The following is a 16,338-nucleotide window of genomic DNA, read 5'->3' as shown; positions in this document are numbered from 1 at the left end:
GTTTACTGGAAGGTTCATTTGTTTTTTGGGGTGACAAGAGGAGACAAGGCAGAGTCAGTCTCTCAAGAAAACTGAAATTGAAATAGCAACATTTTGGATTTGATTCTGATGAAAGAAGTGTCCTAACTGACCACTGAACAGCATGTTTGTGATTATATCTGCCAATTGCTTTAAAATTGCCACTGTTTACAAAGAACAGCTGATTCCTGCGATTATAATGAAGAATTTTCTATAATAGGGGTAGACAAACTTTTTTGAATGGGGGCAAGATTAGATGTGAAAATACCTGCTGGCAAGCTGCTTCTTGCATCATACAGCTTTCACATATAGAAGACACAAATGCAATTGTTTCATCTTTAAGTGAATAATTATTCAACTTTTCATTGCTCCTAAAAGCTGTGGCCCTCACTGTTAACTGTATGCTTCTTTGCTGTGGCCTTGTCTGCTATACTGCAGGAAAAAATCTGGTGTTAGGTAAGTGTTAGTTTGCTTATTTGCCATCAGTCTATGAAAACATATTAGTTTTGCCTACATAGTTCCTACTTGATGCATGTCTAAAAAATGGCATGATAGCCCTGCCATTGTGAGGTGAATGAAAATAAATGCAAAGTGATCTTGCCTGATCAACCAATACTGTGTTAATCATATGGTGCATTTTGAAAGACAAGCTGAGGGCCATTTAGAATCAGTCTGAGGGAAACAATTGGCCCCTGGGAAGGACTTTGGACATGATTGATTTATATGATACCTCTTAATTCACTACAGAAACCTAAATATAGTAGAGGGTAATAACCAGATAAAGATTTCTGGTTAGCTATAACCAAAACTAGCTAGGCTACTTGGTGTTGGCTATGCTGTGTGTCATACTGAGTGCATATCACAATTTAAATATTACGTATTTTTTGTTTAAAAAGCACAAATGTGCCATGACAGGAAGTGGGCCTACTCACCTGTCTTTAAAGGTTTTATGTCTCCTGTCTGATCTTCAGCTGATAGCTACGTGGTTTACTTACATGAAGTTACAGAAGTGCAAATTTAATGGATTCACTGTAGACTGAGAGCTCCACTGTTATGTGATGCACGGTAATAGGTGGATGCTCAGTCACTGTTGGGACATGGTGTCATAATGTTGCTCAGGAGCAGCTGCTCAGTCAAGTAAGACTAGATCTAGTGATAGAATTCGGTATACCAGTCCGGTCCAGTGTTTGACTGGATTGAACAAACTTTTTTGGACATTTTTACACTGGCTTAACCATTATCATCACACTTTGGTACCAATCAGAACTGAGACAATAAATCACTCTCAAGAGCTGCACAAACTAATCCAAACAGAAAATCCAGACTCAGGCCTAAACAAAACTAACACAGTCATGTGGCATCTATTAGTTATTAGTGTGACAGCAAACAGCAATGAATCAAATGCTGAATCAAAATCAGCATCATGTTAGGCATTTAGCAAGGGAAACCAAACTGTCTATGTATTCTTTTGCAGCTTGGTTCCTTCATTTTTTCTAGTGTCATTCATTTTTGCCACAATGTCTTTTTCCTCGTTACTGCCGCCTAAGTTAATATGCCATTTGTGAGAGAAAATCCGTCCACTGTAACTACGCAATTATGCATCATGGCTTACCCTTGCACGCTCTGTATTTGGCTGAAAAGTTAGAATCTGTGATACTGGCATATAAATACACTTTTTTGCTGCTGGCTAATGCTGAGGGTTATACACAATATACTGTTAGTTGTTCTTAATACCAGTGGACAGAAAGTGATGAAATCTCTTCCCAGATGTTTTGTCAAACAACTCAGCTCAAACAGGTGTGCCCAGAGAACATTAAACTGTATAACTAAAAAGATTCATTCATTACCTTACAAATCAAAGCACTCAGACATGATAATGTAGCTGGCAGGCTCTATTATTGCTTAAGAGCTGTTGTGTCTTCATTTTTACATTGGACCAGTGATTAATTAAGCTGCAGCTTCTTTGATCTTTGGTGAATGTTAACATTTGGTCTGTTTCTTAGTTAATCAGTCTAATTTGGGGTGATATTTTGCATGCAGCTTGTGGCAGTAACAGATATGCAATAACACCTTATACTACACAGTTATTGCATAATATGTTTTAAGATAGTGAACACACAGTATGACCATTTCTGGTGCACACACACACACACACACACACACCCACACACACACAGGAGAATAGAGGGAGACAAAGAGACAGTGGTTAATTCTGTGGGTAGTGGCGAGCACTAAGAGAGCCATAAAAGTGTTTAAATGATTTTTACCGATCACTGGGGGACGCAGAGGTCCAGCTGCGATTAATTTGAGCACAGCCCAGTTTGTTCCTAGTGTGTGTGTGTGGTGCTGTGGGTGTGTGTGTGTTTTTAAAAGTTTTGACTTTTGACAGAAAACATTATTAGTGTTTCCAAATATGGGAGTAAATGCTCATTGTGTTTGTGTAAACACGAGTAAAATTATACATGTGCACTGTGATGGATTTCAGCATTAGTTTTAATTTCATTCTTTAACACCCTGTTGTTGCATTTTATCTCTTTCATGTCCTAGTCAATCTTTTTATCTATTGATGACTTTACCATCTTTTGCACTTGGAACGGCTACATGTATGAAGTTTCTACTGAGGGATTCTTTATATACAGATCTCATAAAAAATGGTCACTACACAAAGCCTCGCTCTGTTAACAGAACAACAACAGGCCTCTGATAGCTTACTGTGGGTGAGGGGGATGAGAAAGGTAACACAAATCATAAAAACGTACTCACTCAATGGGTACTCGAAAAGAAGTTATCAGAGAACAGATCTAGTACATCTTGACTAGGATTTTTTAGGAGTGTTAGTTAAACTTTAGATTTAGATTTTTGAGCTAACTATTGTAATAAACTGCAAAAATGTGAAACCAAATGTCAGGAGCTGACAATATGTAATTTATCAGTCAGACAAGTTCTCCACCTGCATTGCCACAGATGACATTATTATGCAGTACTCACAGACAGTATCTAAATGAATCTATTCATCGCAACACAATGTGAGTGCATATGTGTGTGTGTGTGTGTGTGTGTGTAAAAGAGAGAGGAGAGATGATTACTGAGGCATTGTGACTAGATTTAACAAGGAAATTGAACACAGAGGTGGGGCTCCTGTCTGCTTGTTCTTGTGTCCTCTAATTTCATTTTTCCACTTGGTTCTCTAGTGGGGGGCCTTGCATCTCAATGAAGCTCTGTCCAGCTGAGAAGTGGTCTCACTACTAATAATGAACAGTTCTCTCAAGCTATTAGGAAACTAGCAGGAGAGGAGGGGGGGCAGCACTGGCAAACATTATCACGTAGTGTGTGGTGGTTTGAAGAAGGAAGAGAGTTTGTGTTTCCAAATACATTACATTGAGAAACACACTTCAAATGGCAAACTGAATTCAAATAATATTCACACAGACACAAAATGACATCCCTATACTATTTATAGTGTGCTGAAAAATCAGGATAATGTGTTTTTCTGTTCAAGTGGCACATATGCTACTGTCCGCCCAAAATGTCCTTGGTCGGACAATTGCTGGTGTTACTTTTATAAGGCCGTGCGTCCACCTAAACACTTCCTCCAAGCTAGAAAAATCAGGGGCACTTCCAAAAACACCTAGCTGTGAGCCCTTTGGAGGCGCAGTGTTTTTTCTGCTGAGATACTTTGGTTTTGTCTGGTTGCTATGATAAGGAATATCTGCGGACTAAAAAACAGCAGCACAAGGTGAAGTGGGCTATTTGCTCTGGATGAAGGGAAACCTGTAGCAAGAGGAGAGAGAGGACGGACCCGCCAGTTTATGTGGCCAGCAGTATTAATTTCTTCTCCGTTGTTGTTGCACATGTAGGATGTGACGGTTGTCCTTTGGAGTAGGGATGCATGATATTATCGATAATGGCAGATATTGACTTTTGAAAGAAATTTCAGAAGCGGCCAATTTGTTGATTTCTGCCAATTTAATTTTTTTATTAATAAAGTAAACATGTTCAAAAATCAATCCTAAATTGAAGTATTTTTCTTATTTTGCACAATGAATGATATTAAATATACTGAAAAGCATTGTATTTCATCCATACAGAGCTCCAGCACATAGAGCTCTCATTACTTATATTGTAAGGAGGTGGTCTTATCATTCACGTATCAAACACGTACAGAGCTTCTGGCAGCTAAGGTTAACAGGCTGAGATAAACACAAATCTTGTGCATACTGTACTGTACAGACTCGCACATTTGATCTGAAACAAAAAAAAAGACCTAGACTCCAAAGAAAACTGGAATATTTCTGACCTCACAAATTTTATCATAATCTCAATTAGTGTCTTGTATCGACCATCCAACTTGCCATATTCTCTAAGCCAGGTTCCCAGGTTTAAGCCTCCACCCCTGTGACTGAGCAGCTGACAGCCTGACCTCCGCTCACCGAGACGCATCTTTTGACTGCGGCCATTTTCTCACCATTATGTTTAGCGATGGGCCTGTGCCTGCCAGAGATGGGGGGCTAGTTGCTGAGGCTATCATTCATAGGGGAGAGGAGGAAAGGATTAAGGCCTCTGAGAAAGAGCAGGGGAGAGAGGGGTCTGCATCTTAATGCAGGCCTGAGTGTGGAACAGCCTTGTTATTAGGCGGCTCTGTGGAGAGGGAGGAAGATGCAGCGGCTGGGTGGGTTGGTTAGGTGGCTGCTGTTGGGAGGTGGGAGGCCGGATTAGGGTGAAAGGAAAAAGGCAGATGCGAAGAAAAATCAAGGAAATAAAAGAATAAGAAGGGCATGACAAAGAAATAAAGAATGCATGCACAGTGCAAAAAGAACATTGTTTACAGTACAAAAAAAAACAGCCCTTTTCTAATACTCCTAGTGATTTACACAACACAATGTAAAATGTTACTTTGATTCACACATTACCGCATCGAACAGACTTGGGCACCAAGAAAGAATTATTTTTGTTTGATTGCCAGTAATGCCATTTGATGTTCTCATCCATCTCTTTTTACTCTCAAAATAAGTTTAAAAGCCTCTTTTGTCATAGCTGGAACACATCCTGTGGATTTCTCCATGATTGATTTGCATAAATAAATCCTATCCTAATCATAATTTATTTGTCTCCCCTTCCATAATTTACAGAGTATCTGGTTTCTAAAAATAGTCAATATTTCAAAATGTATCAAGGGAATTTGTTGTCGATGTTTTTCTGATATCCTCCATAACATACAGTGTAGTCAAAGCTGAACAGCTGAATGACATGTGTCACACTACATCTAAACAACATAAAGTTGTAAAAGTTTCTCCAATCTTCCAGCTGATAAAATCTAAGGCATTACAACCCAAAAAGTGACATGTGCATGCCTGAAAAGATGAGTATGAATTTAAAGAAAAAAAACTGTCTTCAACATTTGCCTGATGGGACTAGAAAATCATTTCTCTCAGACAGAGAAAAACATTTCTTATACTTCAAAGGACTTCTGCTTTACAATCAGACACAATCCATGGCTCAAACAGACTCACACAAAGCGGCACTTGCTGTCTCACACACACACGCACACACAGACACACACACACAGAAAGAGAAGGAGAGGGAGAGAGAAGTAAAGATAGAAAGAGAGAGATATATATGCATGCAGACACACAAACATAAACCCAACATGGATCCATCATAACAGCATTTCACACTCCCTTGGCCTCCTTCAGTCATGGCTGTCTGCTCTCACACTCTGTTAGGTTACAGTCACAGTCACCTCAAAGGAAACACAACTTCTGTCAGCCGTCACTGCTGAAAAAGAAAAAGGTCTCCTGACGATCACTTTACCGACAAAGGCAAAATAATTGCTGTTGCACACAGGAATTTAATCCCATTGCCAATGTAACTAAAACATGTTTTATTCTTCTGGGTATTTGGTCTGTTGATCGCTTGAAGCTATCTGATAGATGGCACTTGTTTACACAAATAGTGTAACCACGTGACACAGATTGTAATCCCTTTTCCATTTGCTGAGTCTGGATGTTGCCATCATGTCATTACTGTGCAGTGAGGAGGGACGTTAGAGGATATGTAGGGATGCACCAAAAGCCAAAATTGGGACCAGTACCAATGCCAGTGATTATAATAACACTAAACTGATGTCTTTTTTGTTGTTGTTCTTGTTCATTTTGTTTTTGTTGTTATTTATTTCCCGTTTTGTTCTGCGGAAACAAAGAACTCCATGTTTGAATAAGCACAAATTCAATCACACAAATTTTTGAAACAACCTTTAAAATAACCTTCTTTCTCCTGATAAACTTTTTTTCAAATAACTGCTACAAAAGCCTTTTTACGATATATGATATACTGTATAGCAAACATTAACTAAGTTCTCCTTCAAACAACTCTATTTATTCAAGTTTCTTTCAAAACAGTAGATATTACACGATCACCTTGAACCCATCGTGAGAACGTTATAATGCAATGCACCCTCCATCTGCAGTTACTTCCCGCCACTAGCTGCTAAATGCTAATGTTAACTAGCTCTCCCGAATCTCTTTTTGTCCCAAAAATGTTTCCTTTTGTCCCCAAGATGACAGGACACTGTTAGTCTCGAGCCCTGCTTTTAGCCTGTGCAAAATTGATGTGACAGAACAGATAATCATCAGCCACTACCATTAATGAATGTTGTTTTGTTGGCCAATAGGCCAAGGCAATCAACAAGGCGAATGTTGGCCAATACCGATAAGATAAGATGCTTGGTGCTGCTGCTGGCATTGAAATGAAAACCTGAGAATCCTTTTAATTTTTCCCAGCTATATATTTTTTGACCTTAGGTAGGTGTTTTGCATAACTTCATATGGTCATTAGCAAACCTTAAGAAAAGTTCATAATCATCCTTGAGGTTTCGCAGAGTTTAAGCTTTGCAGAATAGAAAATGTTGACAGCCACAGAGTGAATAATCTTTTTAGTGAATGTGTATTTGAAATGCATGACATGCATTTCAAATAGGCAGCAGATAACAATTGACATTTAGGGTATGAAAACTTTGGCAAACGTTGTATAAAGTATATAATTTGCAATGTCTGACCAGAATCCTCAAATTGCTTTTTCATGTACTGATTGGCATTAATGCACTTTTCTTTTTCAGCGTTCCAACAGCTTAGAGGATGTCAGATATATGACGTTTAGAGACTTTTTAAAATTTAATTTAATAAAATTTAAGACCAAATTTTACAATAAAAAAATTGAAGAAAAATATGACCTGACATCAATTGCTTAAGGTTAGATACAATCTTGCCCAAATGTTTATTGTGTCCTAATACATGACTTTTTTTTGGTCCCCTGAAAAAGTCTGATGATCTACGTATTTCAAATGTTGAAAAAACGCTTCCTGGAGATGAAAACATGAAAAACAATTAACACATTATATTATGATAAAAGTTTCTATTTGGTTTTCAATTTCCTTATTTAATTGGTTTTAGTAAATGTATACAATGTTGTTGGTTTGGCTACCCTGATCTGTGAGAGGTTAATATGAGAGGCATTTCATTAATTAGTTTTTGAAAAAATAAAAAAATCAGTTATTAGCAATTATTTTGAGACTTACAATGCAATGTCATAAAAAAAAAAAACTATTCATAAAATCATACTTTACATGTCTTGGCATTTTAAAGAATTTTGAAAGACTGATTTAAGACATTTTAATAGCATTTAAGGCTCCTTTTTCTTTTTAAATAAATGGATTCAATGTATTTTAAAACTTTTTAAGAATCTGTGGGAACCCTGTTTTCAATCTAAATATTATCTGTCCCTAACTATAAGCATTTTAGTTGTCTAAGCTTGTTGCTTAAAACACTGCAGGGGTTACCAATAGAAAAACACTGCCAGTAAAATATCACTGAAAATCCACAAATATTCAGAATCCTTCTGTTTGAGAAGTGGGTTGTAATTCCTCACTAAATCCTTCACTTGTAAGTGCATAAAATACTCTATTTTTGCAGTGCTAACGAGCAACACACCAAACATAGTAGCACATCATGTGTGCAGAATTACAACAGCCTCTGTGGTAAAGCTCCCCCTTGCCAGCCTGAATCCGTGCCAACTCCTGGTATCCCAGCGCAGCACGGATAGCATGACTATTAGCTGCAGGGCAGGTGAAAAGAGGGTTTGGCACCCATTCCTAAGCCTGCCGCCTCTGGGGAAGTGAGAAGCAAGGTTTAATTACAGTGGATGGTCTTGGGTTCTGGACACGTAGAGGAGGCTTTAATTGATGTCAAAAGTGTCTTACTTCATGTCAGTTAAACCCACACTACACTGCTTTGATTTCAAGCTGGAAATGTGGGAGGTTTGGGGTGGAAGGTTTGCACCACCTCTTTTCTATGTCTTTGGTTTTTTAAGCAAAGATAGAGTCAGCGGATTTGTGCTCATGACAGCTGAAATGCGACTGTCTGACAGGTGAGAGCGAGAGGGAGAAAAAGTAGCAAAACGAGAGGAAAGAACTGCAGCAGTGACACGGACTTGTTCATTTTTCTAAAATTGCACACCGTTTTGTGACCGTTAGTGTTACACTGAGTAATCAGCAGATGGGTGTGAATTGTGCCAAGACTAAATTTGAATGACAAACATTTGTTTCATTGACTTCTCTTATCCTTGGTGATGATCACAGCAGTTTCCTAAGCAAACATTGCTTAACATTGTCCAGTTTAATTTTATATTCCTGTTGATTTTCTTGCATCTTGAATAGCTTATAATAAGGGACATTAGCTTGTTATCCCTAAGATTTTTTTTTTTAATAAATATGAATAAGTCCTTGACAAACAAAAACAGGGGAATTGTTTGATGTTTTAACTGTGTGAATAATTCAGTTTTGACATTGCTGGTTATACCTGGCAAGTGCAATGGAAGGTAAATAAACAAATGTTATGTCTTTTTTTTAGCTCTCATATCAAAACAACCTGTAACAATATTGTAAAATAGATGCGAATCTGTGATCTATTTCTAAAAAGGTTTATAAACGAAAAGAGGACAGAGAGATATGAAAGATTCGGTTTCTTCTGCAGACACGGTTTCCAAATGTGGGGAATGACGACATCTTATCTCTCTAGTGAGGCTGTTTAAATATAGACTTCTGCTACTTTATCTGTTTCTGCGGCTTCAGAGTCTGTTGATACATGATCATAAACTTCCTTTTATGCTTTCATCCTTGAACTTCAGCAACAGCGGTGACATCAACTTTTTGTCTTCTACCTTTTCTGTAAGACGCCAGCATTATAACTCACATTTACTGCGGCAACATTAAAGCATCCACTTAAATATTAATTATGACTGAGCCCACACACTCCAAAAGCTCACAACACCACGGCATACACTCTGCAGAAACACAAGAGAGGAAAGATTTTTTTACCCCCATTTCCCCATATTGCCTTCATGCCTTCATTGATGCAATATGGTGTAATCTGCCCCCCCTGACTGAGCAGTGGAATACACACCTCAGACTCTGCAGATATTTAATACAGGGCGGCTCTATACATTATAAATGGCCTTCTGCAATATACCATCCCTTTATAAAGAAGCCACTGCGCAAATAGAGAAAATAGAAATGACCTGCCCTTGAAATACTGCTGGGGTTTGGAAATTTCGTTTCTACTGCTTTTTTTTCTGTCTATAAAATGTCAAATAAAATGCATTTGTAACACAATTCAACAAACAGATAACCTTGCTTTAAGGTCAAAAAGGTCACCATGTAGCCTAGTGTAGACAACAACAACAACAAATCAAGAAGAATTGCAGAATATCATTAAAAATAAACACAAAAATCAAACTGTGGCACACGATAATGCATATTAGTGGCAAGTGCAAAGATCACAGACTCTTATCAAATAATATCCAACATGGCTGTGGGCTGGTGTGGCCCTTTTTTGTGTGCGTACATGTGCGTGTGTGCATGTGTGACAGAGACAAGCAGAGAGGGCAGAGTGCCGCTGAGAGTGATGAGATGCGATGAGACACAGTTTGAGTGAGTGCATACTAGCAGGAGGGAGAGAGAGGTAGAGTGTGTGAAAGTGGATGAGAGAGCAAGAGAGGGAAGATGGACATAAATGGCTATGAGTTAGCATAGCCTGATAGTTTTTTCTGTCTTTTTTTTTTTTTTTTGCAGCTGAAGCAAATTGAGGCCACTAACGCAGCAGTTAGGCTGCTTTTCAGGTCATTCGGAAAGCTGTGCTAAAAGGGAAGCTAGACCTAAATCCACTGTTAATTTGATGGAAGGAAAGACACTGCAACCTACTAAAGGATCCAAGCATGTTGTAGTACATCAAGTGATTACAACTTGTCTCGTGTCATCTATACAGGAGGCCCACTGGGGTTAATTTGATTAAACTGTTGGGAAAAACACTATTGATTTATCTTGATTACTATCCCTGGCTGAGCACAGCTGGATCTGGATCAGTTAATTGTGTTGAACCCTTTGAAGAGCCAAACAGAGACAGCCAGATTCTTATTCATACCAGTCAGTTTATGTTTATCACAGTTTTTCTTGTCAATATCAAGTAACATCTTTTCTGTCCTCGATATTTTTGCCCTGCTCATCCACGCTGTGGGAAAGTGAGTGACTGCTGAGTGGACAGAGCTGGATGGGTGATTCATCCCAGTTTGTGGATCAACTGACCTTGCAAATGCGGGACTGGGAGTGTGAGCTAAATCATCATCTCTGAAAGCAGGCTAAATGTTGATATACTCCAGTAGGAGCATGGAAGCAATTTCTCTCTTTTTTGGCACTTTAAATAACCCCTTAATATATCATTATTTGCAGAAAAGTAATCTTCCACTAAATACAGTGTTTTTCATCCTCCATAAATCACACGGCAGCTCTAGTTGTCACAATTCTCATTGCGACAAACAACAAAAAAGAACTTGATTCATTCCTCTCAAGAGTGTCTGTGCTGGAATGTTTTTAACCTACAAAATGATGACTCTCAAAAATCAACTATATATGGTGAACACAAGACAACTAATCTCCTCTGTGAATGCCAGTAGGAATTGGGCATGGGCAGTATCACAGTAGAACGATGTACCAGGGTATTTTAAATCCTAAAGGTTTGTATTTCAATACCGTCATAAATATGCACTCCCCTTTGTATGTAGTGCAAAGCATGCGCCACCAGAGCTCAGTCTCTGGTCTCTACTGGTGGAACAGGCAGCTGAGCTGAAAGGGCCAGTGACACCTAGTGGTGGAGGGAGAAGTTACAGGACTGTAAACAGCCGGTGGCCAGCAATGACAGAGAGAGTCCGTGGGGAAAAAAAGCTTGTTTTTTCCATATAACTTAGTGAATTAAGGATTTATTTCGACTAAGCCAGAGCTGGTGATTGTTGGAATAGTGGATTTAATAACTGTATTACTGGCAAGAGTAATCAAGACAGTTTGGGTGACTTTTATTTTGTTTCTGTCGAGGTTGAACAAGATGTGTTTTATGACGATTTACCTAGGAAATTAAGCCTCTACAGTCTTCTATGACCAAGAGAAAGCTGAAATCAAAAGTTGTTTCAGTTGTATTTCTCTGCTTAATAAGGAAAAAAGGTGTAAGAATCTTACCTTTTGTAATATTTTGTTGATTTTGTGTATTCATTCTTCTGATAAGCTGAAAGTAGCACACTTACAGTCGGGGGTTGGGTGTGTGGTAGCACTGCACACTTATATCCTCATATACCGTATACCCCAGTGAAATTTCAGAAATATATGAAGGTATGAAATATCACATACCTCCCATGCCTAAAAGGAATGTGGTGTTTTTTTGTTATTGTGACACAAGAGCTTTCAAACTCATATTTCTCCTCTTAAATGCTGTCTTTCATATGCATACACAAGCAGGGATGTAACCCATCACCATCTTATTAACCCAATCTGACAAGTCACAATGTTAACAGGCCAATACCACCCAAGACTCCAAACCTCTCCTCATGCCTTTACCTGTCAAAAATAATATTGCTGAGAAAACCGTGGAGGAGGAGCTGCATCATTTCAGTCACACATCACAACATCACACAGACAGATCGCCCACTGTTGTTTTTGTTTAACCACATACACACACACACAAACCTCTCGTCCTGTGAGAGAGTCTGTGAATTTTTCAAGAAATAGTCTGTAGTCTGCGTGTCTTTTAAAACCCGCAAAAGCGCAGTGTAAATACTGACCACAAAACAGCGTTTGAATCAGCATGAGTCACCTTCCCTCCCACTTTGGACGACATGCTCACTCCTGTCAAACATATTTGACTTAATATGTAAAACATACATGCATTCAGTGGGCGATTCGCAGGCTGCCAGACACAAACATTAACCAGCGATTCAACAGTTTTGGTCTCCGTGGAGCCGTTTTACCTTCCGGTGAGAGCGCCTCTTGGAAATTGGAAAAGACCACTTGGCAGATTTATCCGTGTTTTGCCCGTAACTTCCCCAGCATCTGCTTTTGAAGACGCGTTGATAGAAACGAAAACGAAGAAGAGAAAAACACTGGCACGCGCCGCTGTCATCAGCGGCAGCCGCGGCGTTTTCGTTGAAAACCGGTGTTTGTCCTTTGACGCCTTATTTGTCCGGTGAGTTTATGTGTTTCCGGCGGGGAGAAAAACACGAGCCCCGGTCCACAGAGGTCTCCATCACCGAGCTTTATATTCACATATATAGACACGACAGACAGACGGAGAGGCAGATAGACAGAGAGAAGGACTGCCTCCGTCTGTCAGGAGAGCCGGGAGAGATACTGAGACACTGCTGCAACCAACCAAACTCCAGAGAGAGAGGGGGGAGAGGGGGGAGAGAGAGAGAGAGAGAGAGGAGAGAGAGGAGAGAGAGGAGACAGAGAGAGAGAGAGAGAGAGAGAGAGAGAGAGAGAGAGAGAGAGAGAGAGAGAGAGAGAGAGAGAGAGAGAGAGAGAGAGAGAGAGAGAGAGAGAGAGGAGACAGAGAGAGAGAGAGAGAGAGAGAGAGAGAGAGAGAGAGAGAGGAGACAGAGAGAGAGAGGAGGGAGAGAGAGAGAGAGAGAGAGAGGAGACAGAGAGAGAGAGGAGAGAGAGGAGAGAGAGAGAGGGAGAGAGAGAGGAGACAGAGAGAGAGAGGAGAGAGAGAGAGAGAGAGAGAGGAGAGAGAGAGAGAGGGAGAGAGAGGAGACAGAGAGAGAGAGGGAGAGAGAGAGGAGACAGAGAGAGAGAGGAGACAGAGAGAGAGAGGAGAGAGAGAGGAGAAAGAGAGAGAGAGGAGAGAGAGAGGAGAGACAGAGAGAGAGAGGAGACAGAGAGAGAGGAGAGAGAGGAGAGGGAGAGAAAGAGAGAGAGAAAGAGAGAGGGATGGCAGCAAGTGAAAGGCTTCAGTGTATTTAGGCTACCAACCATTCATTTGTAATTATTTGCATTCATTTGTATGAAGACGATTTCATAGCCTACCAATGTTATTTATGTGTTTTTATTTGTAGCTTACTGTTCATCACAGCTTACCATTTGTGCAAATCATGCATGTTTTAGTTTCAGGCAACAACTCCATCCATTTATTAAATATAGAAACCATTAATTCATTCATTAATATAATAAACAAATGGCAAACTCTTGAAACTTGCTTGAGTTATGTAATCCATGACAATAAACATGAACAAGTCTACACTTAAGAGTCCTATATTGGCATAAATGGAATACAATAGCCTTTAATAATTAGGCTAAGGTTTTTTTTATACCGGTTTATATCTAGGGAGCTGGTCATCATTTATGGAGTCCACCATGTTGCAATGGCATGTTACTACAGCAGAATGAAAAACTAAACACTGGCTCTAGAGAGAGCCATGTGTGTTTTTGCCTCTGTCACAAGAGTGCCAGAGAAACACCTATTTTTAAAACATAAAACTGCTTTATTCGGTATACCACTTTAAATCACAGAGTTTGCTTTTTTTTTTAAAAAAAAAGAAAAATGTTAACCTTTTGGAGATAAAGAGACCTCTGGGGATAACTTGGCTCCTGGTAGAAACCTCTTGAATGTCTGGCTCTGCTAGGCTAGCAATCTATCTCAGATATGTCTAAGAGTGTATAAGAACAATGATTTGCTATGTGAAAATTGGAGCACTTAGAAAAAACAAAGATTGTAGTCATCAACATGATGCCTTGTATGAGTCAAGCTAAAAAAAACACTAATTAATTTATTTCCCATAATGCTGCTCAATAGTATTGCATTGTTAGACCCTCACTAATGGATAAAGGACCTCATTTTCAGACCCCACAATTTGTAACACAGGGTCCTGGCTAGATGGTAAACCTTTGCAAAACTCACAGGCTGCTTCAAAACATTCTTGTCTCACTGTTATTTGGCGTGACAACACTGTGATTAAGGTTTAGTTGGGTTAAGGCACAACAAGCATTTGATTAGGGTTAAGGAAAAGATAATTGTTTTAAATGATGATTCGTAACATGGAACATAAAATCTTACAGGAGATTTTGCGAATCGGGGGTTACTATCTACACTATGCTTTCTGTTATATTTTTTGCCTCCAAGCCTGAGTCCTGATAACCCTGGTGACATCTGCAGGATGGTTTTAGTTATTTTTTCAGATGTGTCAACGCTCCTCCAGAGCCACAGAGGACATTTTACAGCTCCTCCCACAACCTGAGTAATACTTCTAATGACAAATATACTGGCACATAAAAACAATGGGGTGCCCCTTTAATTAATCCATTATCACTATGAATCCACACATAAAATGCATTATCACACATGGTAATGATAATGCCACCAGTGACAAAAATAATTGCAGCCTTGAAGTTCACTGTAATTGATTGTAGAACCTAAACAACTTTAAAGAGCCTGTTAATAGAGTACAGAGCACAGAAATGAATGAGAACCAAGAGATGATTTGAACTGTAGGGAAACTACATAAAAATATATAAACTGCACAACATGCATTCACAAATGTTCAACAAAAATGCAATGTTATTTATAGATGAGGAGGCAAAGGAAACTACATACAAAACAAAATGATATCTCTAAAAGAGAAGAGTATTCGTACATATTTGGTTTTAAAGTTTAGCTCACCTTCAGCATCATGTGTATATTGCTTTAGTAGCATTGAGTTATTTCTTGTGCAGCCAATAATACAGAGTGAATTGAACTGAGAGAGGTGGAAAAATATATGTATCTAGTCCAATTTTTTTCTGCAAGATGTGTTGATTGTTGTCTAACATTAGGGCAAACAGGCAACCGTAAAAAATACAAAACAACAGTGTGGATCCGCCCATATGTCTTATCAGGCTGATTTGTCTGTGCAGGGAATGTAATTTGTTTTGCCACCCTGTGCTTTAGCACTGTATGAAGTGCGTATGTCATGCCAATAATGCACAGACTGAGGTGAATTGAAAGAGAGTGAAGAACGGGGAGATATGAAATGGAATCAGGACCATGGACAGCTCACTGTGTATCCTAACTAGGCCAAACACTTTGCTCGTGTTCTTGCTGTCACCTCTTTTATTATGTCAATCTAAATTCAGCTTGGAGCAGACTAAAGATATTCTGACATTAGTGTCGCTGTGCTATAACAAAACTATTATCACATACTGTACTTCTGAGACAGAACACACAGGAAACAGATGCCATTGTCGTAAGAGAGAAAAAGACGGGAAAACATATGAAGTGTATTGAGACATCAAACAAGGTTAAGTCCAGCTAATGCAGCAGAAGGATAGCAGGTTTATTGCTTTATTATAGGCCCACTTCCAACTGTCACATTTGATCGCTCTTGTGCCTGAAAGGTGAAGGCCAGGGAGAAAATAAAAGTATTTCCTAAAAGGTCGACATTTACCTTGATGTACTACAAAGCTGGGCACACACAGGAACTTTTTCTCTTATGCACACTCACACACACTACAAGTGAGGATAGCCTCATTCATTATTGTTAGCAGTACTACAAGTGTCAAACACTGTCTGTGATCTATCTTTTGGCCAAAAATGGTGATTTGACAGCTCCTTAAAGTTCAATTTACAAGTGATACTTAGAATTTTTATTCGCTGAAAGTTTTAACTGAACTCAGATGTAAAAAGCCTAATTTAGCTCTGCAGTAAAATAATCATTAGTGGGTTAGAAGGCTGTTAGTGCAGTAGTGCAATGTGGATCTGTTCCAAAGCACGGCTCTCTCTCTCGCTGTCTCAATCAATCAATTTCTGCAGACTACAGTAACCACTTTTCTCTGAAGCAGGGCAAGTTGTTGCTCATTGATCACTCTTTCACCAGACCTCCCGTTTAGTAGTTTGAGGGGAAATTTTTAAACTGAACTTGTAATGAAGTGACTCCTTAGCAACTGTTCACTTGACATGTTTTTCAGAGGAGACA

The 16,338-nt window shown here is 39.2% G+C and overlaps 1 protein-coding gene across 8 annotated transcripts in view; it reads right to left on the bottom strand.

The window, feature by feature from the left end:
• Positions 1 to 16,338, bottom strand: part of dlgap4b (discs, large (Drosophila) homolog-associated protein 4b) — a 187,022-nt gene that overhangs the window by 121,410 nt on the left and 49,274 nt on the right. For 4 of the 8 annotated variants that reach the window (XM_088085645.1, XM_088085631.1, XM_088085649.1 and 1 more), the window contains exon 1: positions 12,361 to 12,730. The exons of 1 other annotated variant lie outside the window; for it this stretch is intronic. The gene's annotated coding sequence lies outside the window, so the exon portion shown is untranslated. Of the gene's footprint in view, positions 1 to 12,360; positions 12,733 to 16,338 lie in introns of those variants that run through there. 3 more of the 8 variants (XM_088085650.1, XM_088085656.1, XM_088085654.1) reach the window with 2 other exon arrangements.

The sequence above is a fragment of the Plectropomus leopardus genome, chromosome 2 (assembly GCF_026936395.1).
Source record: "Plectropomus leopardus strain MGB_pleo_1.0 chromosome 2, ASM2693639v1, whole genome shotgun sequence".
Classification (NCBI taxonomy): Eukaryota; Metazoa; Chordata; class Actinopteri; order Perciformes; family Serranidae; genus Plectropomus; species Plectropomus leopardus.
This window is presented reverse-complemented; position numbering and strand designations above follow the sequence as displayed.